This window comes from Pinus tabuliformis, chromosome 3_2 (genome assembly GCF_031772625.1).
Source record: "Pinus tabuliformis cultivar Carrire ecotype Pingquan chromosome 3_2, CPIR1, whole genome shotgun sequence".
Classification (NCBI taxonomy): domain Eukaryota; kingdom Viridiplantae; phylum Streptophyta; class Pinopsida; order Pinales; family Pinaceae; genus Pinus; species Pinus tabuliformis.
In genome coordinates this window covers 1,273,368,361-1,273,377,199 of record NC_142302.1, presented here as the reverse complement: position 1 = coordinate 1,273,377,199, position 8,839 = coordinate 1,273,368,361, and positions in this window count along the sequence as shown.

The window sequence follows — 8,839 nt, the reverse complement described above, 5'->3', positions numbered from 1 at the left end:
GAAGTGTGGCGCACTATATGTGCAAGATAACCTATTTCTTACTTTTTGTCGTTTTTGATTTTTATTTCGTTTTTGGGTTTATCTCTGTTGATTCCCTAATGTGAGATGGAGATTCTAAAAGACAAGTATGGATATAAATGTTCAAGGCAATGATGTCCTCTAAAATGATTTCCAAAACTTCAAACTTTTTCAAAAAGGTTTTAAAACATGCAATGATGAAATTAATTCCTAAAAGAGAATGAAAATGTGCCACTATTCTAATTAAACAAACAGTGAACTATTGATCATGAAACCATCATCTTTGCTGCTGTCTCAATACAAAAGAAACTGTACTCGAAGAAATAAAAAAATTGCAAGCAAAGTAAGGCTAAAATCAAATTACATCAACTCATATTCTGACCCCTCACCATTAGTCTCACTATGGCTTTCAGAGGTAATCATAAACAACTTGAGCAATCTGATATCTAATTTGCAGAAAAATAAACTAATATCAAATTACACACTCATACTTCAATCCCTCACCATTAGTCTCGCTATGGCTTTCGGAGGTAACTGAAAATGACATGAGCAATTCAATAAATAACTTGCAGAAAAATAAACTAATATCAAACTACACACTCATACTTCAATCCCTCACCATTAGTCTCGCTATGGCTTTCGGTGGTAACTGAAAATGACATGAGCAATTCAATATCTAAACTAACTAATAAAGCCAATGAACAAAATTGAAATAAACAAAACAGTGCTGGAAAAAACTAAGAAAAATAAATCAGCAGAAAGATAAGATTGTTTCCATGTCATTAGTCATTGTAAAACTATGTGCAAATGCCGAGGCTGCCTACTGTAATCTGGAACAAAGACACTGATCAGTTAACAACAGTATAAAGCATGAAAAATTATGGACAGAAATAACATGTTAATACCATAAGAAATGCAATATATACAAGTGAATGATTATGGCATAAGGAACGTAAAGAAATAAAGCATGAAACTATACAACAATAAACAAAACCTCGGCGTGTGTAGGGGCCCTCTGCACAACCTCGGGCAACAGCTATCAACCACGAATTATGCTTATGAACAGAGTCTTCTCATGTATTCAAAACGCAGTCATAACCAAGAAATAATGTCACGGCACAGTGGGCTCGTTAATAGTCAAAATTACATTACAAAAGCTAGCTATTATGTGTATGGGAACGCATTATTTATAGCAGAAAACTACATAACTAATTTCCTAAAACTGCGCTGACAGAGGACACGTGAACAATGACGTCCATGGATCTAGCATCATGGCTTCCATGGTGATTAAATCTATTGAGGGTGGCTATTGGATTCGCCTTATGGAGCAGTCCACAGGTGTTGATATGTCCCCAGAGATCTAGGAACGGCCACGCAAGTCTTCACGTGGTGAAAAACAGAGTTCTGTCACCGTAGGACTCTTATGTTGACCACTGCTTGACTACCTTTGACCACGGCCTTCTTTGGTGAATTCGACTGAGCCAATAGGACTCGGTACATGTCCACGTCATTTACAACTTGCCCATGTGGCTCGATTTGCCTGAAGACACTTGTAACATAGACTTTAACAAAAAGGCTACGGAAAGTTGAACTGGCTGCGAAAAGTGACAAGATTCCGCAACTCAATGAGCAAAAATCTAATTCAAACAGCAGACACAAAACATAGTTAGGAAACCACTTTATATGCTCTTTTAAACTAATATGCAATGATGTTGACAGCTTAGGAGGTCCAGGTAAATGGAAAAAGTCTAGAAAGGTGTATAGGAAGGACGCAAGTTTGGGGCTCAACATACCTCCACTGTGAAGGTGTTGCATGTCCTCATGCAACCAAAATTTTGATCATCCTCCCTTTAGTCCATGTGCTCTGAAGCTTCTGCTAGTACATCCAACCATCTTCTCCTCTTCCTTGGTACTACTACCATCCTGGGCTTCCTCATCAAGCATATGAATTTGAGACTGATCAATTCCCTACTCAACTTCCTGCACTTTTTCTTTAATTTCCCATTCTTTTTCTGCCACAATCCCAGATGTAACATAGTGTTGTCATGAATGATCTTGTCTAATCTTCTTTGCTCCTTTAATGCTTCATTTTCATTTTTAATATGTCTATTTAAAACCTCCAATTCAAAGACTTCTTGTTTCAATGATTGGACTAGAGCTTCTTGTGCTGTGTGAGGCTGAGTGGATGATGTGCTTGGACCTGCAGTTGTCTTCTCTAAGGATTCTATATAATCATACATCTCCTGCTGATTTGGGTCTACCTCGGGTGTTTTCCTTGGGCTATCCCCAAAGTCTTGTTGAGGAGAGTTGATTTCAAAGTCTGGCCGAGAAGGACTTATGTTAACATCTGGAGGACTGGTTTCAATATTTGGTTGAAAATGAGGTGGGCTACGGCCAGCTGGAGGTTTCTCCGGTTTTCCCCACCCAAGTCAATAAAGTCGGGTCCTTTTATTTATTCTTTCCTCCACTTTCCTTTAAGCCTAGAGCTTCTTCTCACATGTTGTGGACTAGTATCTTCCTCCTTACTCTGCTTTTCCTTTCGTTTCTTCTTGGTTGTAGCCACTTGTTCTCTAAGATAAGCTTACCTTTTGGACAGTGTCTGGTGGTCTTCTTTTTGAGAAGGCTCTGAAGTTTGATATATAGCTTTTATGTCTCGTTTCCCTTTTGATTTTCTTTGGTTTCTATCCTTGGTTCTTTCCAGCCTCTCTTCTTGATCAACTTCTTTGGTTTTGCTAATAGGAGGGTCTTGAATTATTACACTTTTCTCCTTTCTCCTACTCCTTCTTGCTGTACTGCTTTCAGGTACCTCGGGTGGCTCTTGAAAATAGTTTCTCACCAAAAACCGTTCCCAGGTGTCCCAATTTTTCTTCAATTGGTCTTCAATTAGAATTCTCACAAGCCCATGATGATACAAATGGGGTTCTATGTCTTCTATATTCTTTTGGACTGTTGTGCACATCTTTTTCAAGATCAGAAATAAAAAGTAGGGTAGATTGAGGGTTTGGTTTTCTAAAAAGTTCATCAATAACCGGGTATGATACATATACATTGCCCCAAAAAGGCCTTCACAAGTAATGAACTTTTGAATAATTAACAATAAGCTGGCCCACTCCTCTTTTAAAGCATGAACAAAAATTCCTCATTTGAATATAGTCACATCCATACCTGGGTTACGTAGTATGACCCTCCAAGCTTGCTCGTCTAAGCTCTTGTTCTTGAACCAACATTCACCTTCTTGGGGAAGTTTTGTAGCAGCTGCTATGGATGCCTCGGTGAATGTAAACTTAAGGTCCCCAATCTCCACCTCCTAGCCATTAAAAGACCTCGCAAAAGCCTTTGTAATCTCCTTGTTGTAGCCTTTGAACTTTTGAATAAACCATAGCCATTTTTCCTTCTTCAGTATGTCTTTCATTTGCGGGTATCCTTCCAAAAACTTGGGCCCTTCTGGTTCTGCCCTCAACAACTGACCCATCCTTCCTTCTGTTCTTAAACTCTTCTACGTGAGAAGGATTTAGCGGAAGTGAGACGGCTGGGCTATGGGAGTGAACAGAGTTTATGGAGAGAACCAGTGACTGTGAGCGGAAAACAGAGGACAGACAGTCGAAATGAATTCGTGAAATGGGTTGAAGGCTTATGGGAGCAAGGTGGAAATGCAGTCGTGATGTCAATAGAACAGTAGGGAGAGTACAGTGCATCCGGCGGAATTTTAAATTGGGTGGCTGTAGAGTAGATGCAAACACGTTCATGAAACGACTGCGGATTTTGTGCGGTTGAGAAGAGCCGTAGTCAAATTGACCACGTCCTCGTGATTACAGTTGGAGTGTTAAAATGCAGCCAACACAAATTAAATCCAAAGGCTAATCATAAGACCGTTTGGAAAATAAATGCATGGTTCGTGGAGGAATGTCGTGGAATGATTATGGAGGCTATCACGGCAATCATTGCATATAGTGGAGCTTATGGTTTAATAACTATGCAAAAATGTGTTTTGATTGCTATTTGAAATAAACTTTTACTCATACCTTGGAATTTTTGCCATTTGTTTGTCCATGATCAACTGCTCCTTATTGATGCCTTTAGGTGCTCCATGTCTTCATAATATGTCCTCGGTCATACCTGCATTTGCTTTCATGATTATTGAACTAACATCTTGAATGTCAATTTGAAAAATAGAGTGGTGGCTGTGGAAACTACTTTTGGCTGCGGAAACTGATTCCAGCTGGAAAAATGACACAGCAACCACTTGACTGAATGAAGATGGACAAATGATAACTAACTGAATGAAAATAGTCATGAAAGAAATTTTTATTGGTGAAATGAAATGAAATGGATGAAATGGAGTGGAATGAAATGGAGTGGGATGAAAATGAGGTGAAGTGAAATGAAAATGGGAAAGAAAGAGAGATTTTTTTTTGGAAAATATAAGGTGTCAGGTGTTCCTGATTTTCACTCTATATTTTCTGTATAAGACTGCCAATCAGTGATTGGTTTTCAGGCTTATACAATTTATTTATTTATTTATTTATTTATTTATTTTTAACAGAAAGGAAAAAAGGTTAGGCTGGTGGAGAAGAAGGATTCTTCTTCACCAGACTTATTGCAGAACTATCTTGAAACTTTTTAACAAATTCCTCTTTTGAGAGTGGCTTATGATAAATCTTTAATCTGTGGCCATTCACAATAAGAGGAGTTTGAAATTCATCAATGGTTTTGATTCTTACCACTCCATTGTTAAAGACTTTGTCAATCTCATATGGCCCAAGCCAATGAGTCTGAAATTTACCTTTGAAGTCTTTAAACTTGGAATCAAATAGCAATGCCCAATCTCCCTCTTGAAACTTTTTCTCTTTGATGTATTTATCATGCCACTTAGCTCTTTGATATTGAACTAGATCAGTTCTTAGGATTGCTTCTTGTCTGATCTCATCTAGCTCATTCAACTGCTCCATTCTGTGCTTTTGGGCTTCTGATAGATCCATCCCCAACTGAACTGCCATCTTGAAAGTTTTGACTTGGAACTCAATGGGGAGCAAGACTTCTTTCCCATAAACAAGTTCATAGGGAGAATGTCCTGTTGTATTCCTCCATGTAGTTCTGTAGGCCCATAAGGCTTCAAGAAGCCTTTCTGCCCAATCTCTTCTGTGTAGATGAACAGTTTTGGTGATGATGCCTTCAATAACTTTGTTTGTAGACCCCACTTGGCCATTTTCTTGCGGATGGTAAGGAGTAGATGTTTTGTGCTTGATTTTTTATTCTTCCATCAGCTTCTCCACCATGTTGGATGTGAATTGACTTCCTTGATCTGTCACAATTTCTCTTGGAACACCAAAGCGAGTAAAAATATCCTCATAAAGAAAACTAACAACTGAATTTTCAGTAGCAGAAAGTAATGCTTTGGCTTCTACCCATTTAGTGACATAATCAGTACATACCAATATATACTTATTTTGTTTAGATGGTGGATTAATAGGTCCAATGAAATCTAGAGCCCATTTTTCAAAGGGCTGGATGAGTACCTGTGGTTGCAATGGCATTTCATTTGAAAGGGTCGGTTTCCCTACCCTTTGGCAACTGTCACACCTTTTGACATATTCCTTTGCATCTTTGAAGAGGGAAGGCCAATAATATCCTAAAGAAAGGATTTTATAGGCCATCCTTTTCTCAGCAAAGTGTTCGCCGCATGGTTCATCATGACATGCCTTGAGGATGTCAGGCATTTCATCTTCCCTTACACATCTTCTGATCACAAGATTTGGGCATGTTTTAAACAATTCGTTAGAAATCCATGAATATTTTGAACTCTCCTAAATAATCTTTCTTCTTTCACTAGGAAATAGATGTGGAGGTAGTTTCCCTGTAACCAAATAGTTAGCAATGTCTGCATACCAAGGGGTCTTAGTAGTTACTGCAAATAAATATTCATCCGGAAACTTATTCTCTATAGGAGAATCTTCTTTAGTATTTTGGATCCTAGACAAGAAATCAGCTACTGTATTTTGTTTCCCTGGTCTATCCAACTCGGTAATATTGAATTCCTGTAAAAGTAAGAGCCATCTGGTAACTCTGCCATTAGTAACAGGTTTGTTCATTAGATATCTAATCGCAGAATGATCAGTATGGATAAAAGTTTCATAGCCTGTTATATAATGTCTAAACTTATTGATTGCATGAACAACAGCTAAGAACTCTTTTTCAGTCACAGTATAGTTCAACTCAGTGGGAGTTAAATTTTTACTGGTATAGTAAATGGCATAAGGAACTAAATCCTTTTGACCCAACACAACACCTAGAGCTGTATCTGAAGCATCTGTAGAAATATGGAAAGGAAGTTTCCAATTTGGCCCCCTTAAGATAGGTGCTTCAGATATTCTTGTTTTCAAAGTTTCAAATGCTGATTGATAATCAAGATCCCATTTGAATTCACAGTCTTTTGTAAGCAATTTGAAGAGTGGAGATTCTATTTTAGTGAAGTTCTCTATAAATCTTCTATAGTACCCAGTAAATCCCAGAAAACTTCTAACATCTTTTTGACAATTTGGAATAGGCAACTTGGAGATGACTTCAACTTTTGATCTATCAACTTTAATCCCATCCCCTGAAATGTGATGTCCCAAAACAATACCTTCAATAAACATCATAAAGCATTTTTCATGACTCAATGAAAGTTTTGTTTCTTTACATCTTATAAGGACTTTTTCCAAATTCTCTAATGCCTCTTCAAATGAATCACCATAAACTGTAAAATCATCCATATAAACCTCTACACAATCATGGATTAGATCAGAAAAGATTCCTAGTACTGCTCTTTGGAATGTTGCGGGTGCATTACATAATCCAAAAGGAAGCACTTGGTAAGCAAAAGTTCCCGATGGATAGGTAAATGTGGTCTTATCTTGATCTTCAGGTGCTACCTGAATTTGATTATAGCCACTAAAACCATCCAGAAATGAAAAGTACTTTTTGCCTGCTAGTGTATCTAATACTTGATCGATAAAGGGCAAAGGAAAGTGATCCTTCAAATTTGCTTTATTCAATTCCCTGTAATCAATGCATACTCTCCATTTACCATTCTTTTTAGGTACTATAACCAAAGGGGAAACCCATCGACTATCTGAAATTGGATAAATGAAGTTTACATTGAGTAGTTTTTGAGCTCTTCTTTCACTATATCCCTAAGGTTTGGATTCATACTTCTCTGAGGTTGTCTGATTGGTCTACTATTTTCCTCAATGTAAATGTGATGAATGCAAGTCTTGGGGTCAATACATTTCATATCAGTATACTCCCATGCAAACGTAGTAGAATGTTTTTGCAAGATTTTGGTTAGCTCTTCCTGTTGTGATTTTTCCAAGTTTTTATTGATATTCAATGTTTTACCTGGAAAAATCTCAATGGTAGAACTACCAAACTCTTCCATAGAGTAAAGAGACATTTGTCTAGATGATAGATACTCAATGTCAGAATCTAACTGAAATTGTGTGTGGTCGTATTCTGAAGATGTTTCAAAATTTTCTAATGTGTTCAGAATTTGACTATCTTCACTAACTTCAGAAATGGTAAAGACAGGTTGTATAGTGTCCTCATCATGGACCCATTCATTATCTCCTACTTCTGTAATTGCTTTTGCTGGAGGATACAAATTGAATTTCTTTTTAGAACTACCATCAGAAATGTACATATCCCCAGATGTACAACTAATGAAAGCATCAGCTGTGGCTAGCCAAGGTCTTCCTAAGATGAGCGAGTGCCCTCCTAAATTACTCTTGGGAGTCAAAATCATAAAATCTACTGTATATTCCCAAGAATCTAAGGAGACTGAAATATCTTCTAATACACCATCTGGTTTGATTATTGATCTGTCTGCAAGTTGCAGTAAGGTAGGTGTAAAAACAAGATTAGGAAGTTTTAGCTGTTCCATAGTCTGTCTACTCATAATGTTGATAGCAGCCCCTAAGTCAATCAGTATTTGGAATTTCTACCCCATTTATATGTGTCTTGACAATTGGACTATCGGGATCTACATACTTCTGCATGGTAATTTTTCCCATCATGATATCTGCAATTTTTCCTACCAGGTGGATTCTTCTTGTATCTCTTGGTTTCCTTCCTGGTCTTTTGAGACTCAACTCCTTTATTGTTTTTGCTAGAATAGGAATCTCTCTAATGGCTTGTATCAAGGGAATCTTGATAGAGACATTCTTTAATTCATCTAGGAAATCATAGTCAGGCAACAAGATTTGTTTTTCCACCCCTTTGTCAATTTGTAATCTTTCAGGGAAAGGAGGTGTGGATGAAGATGCAAGTTGCTCAACTATAGGAGTTGTGGGGGTTGACTCTTTTTATTTTTATTTTTGAGTTTTTGGTTTTGAAGAGATGATTTAGAACCTTTATTGACTTCAAGAGAATCTTCCTCAGAAATACTTTTCTTTTGAGCATCTATAGAAGGTTTTTCTAAAACTCTACCAGATCTGAGTTGTACATCATTGAGAGGAACAATCATATAGGTAGGAAATTGTTGTCCTTCTACCATGTAAGCATTTTGAGGATTTTTATTATTGGGATTTGGCAATGGATGGGATGGTAGTTGATTTGTATTTTGTTGGAATGGAAGCAAGAGTTGAGAATTTTGCTGAGGAGGTTGTTGTTGTTGTGGAAATGGCAATGAAAGTTGTGGGTTTTGATTTGGAAGTTGTGGAGCTTGTTGATTTTGAAAAGATGGATGATATTGATAAAATTGAGAAAATCTCCAATAAGGATTTTGCATACCTTGTACCCATGATTGATATGGATTTTGTGGTTGGGACCAAGGTTGTTGCCAAGG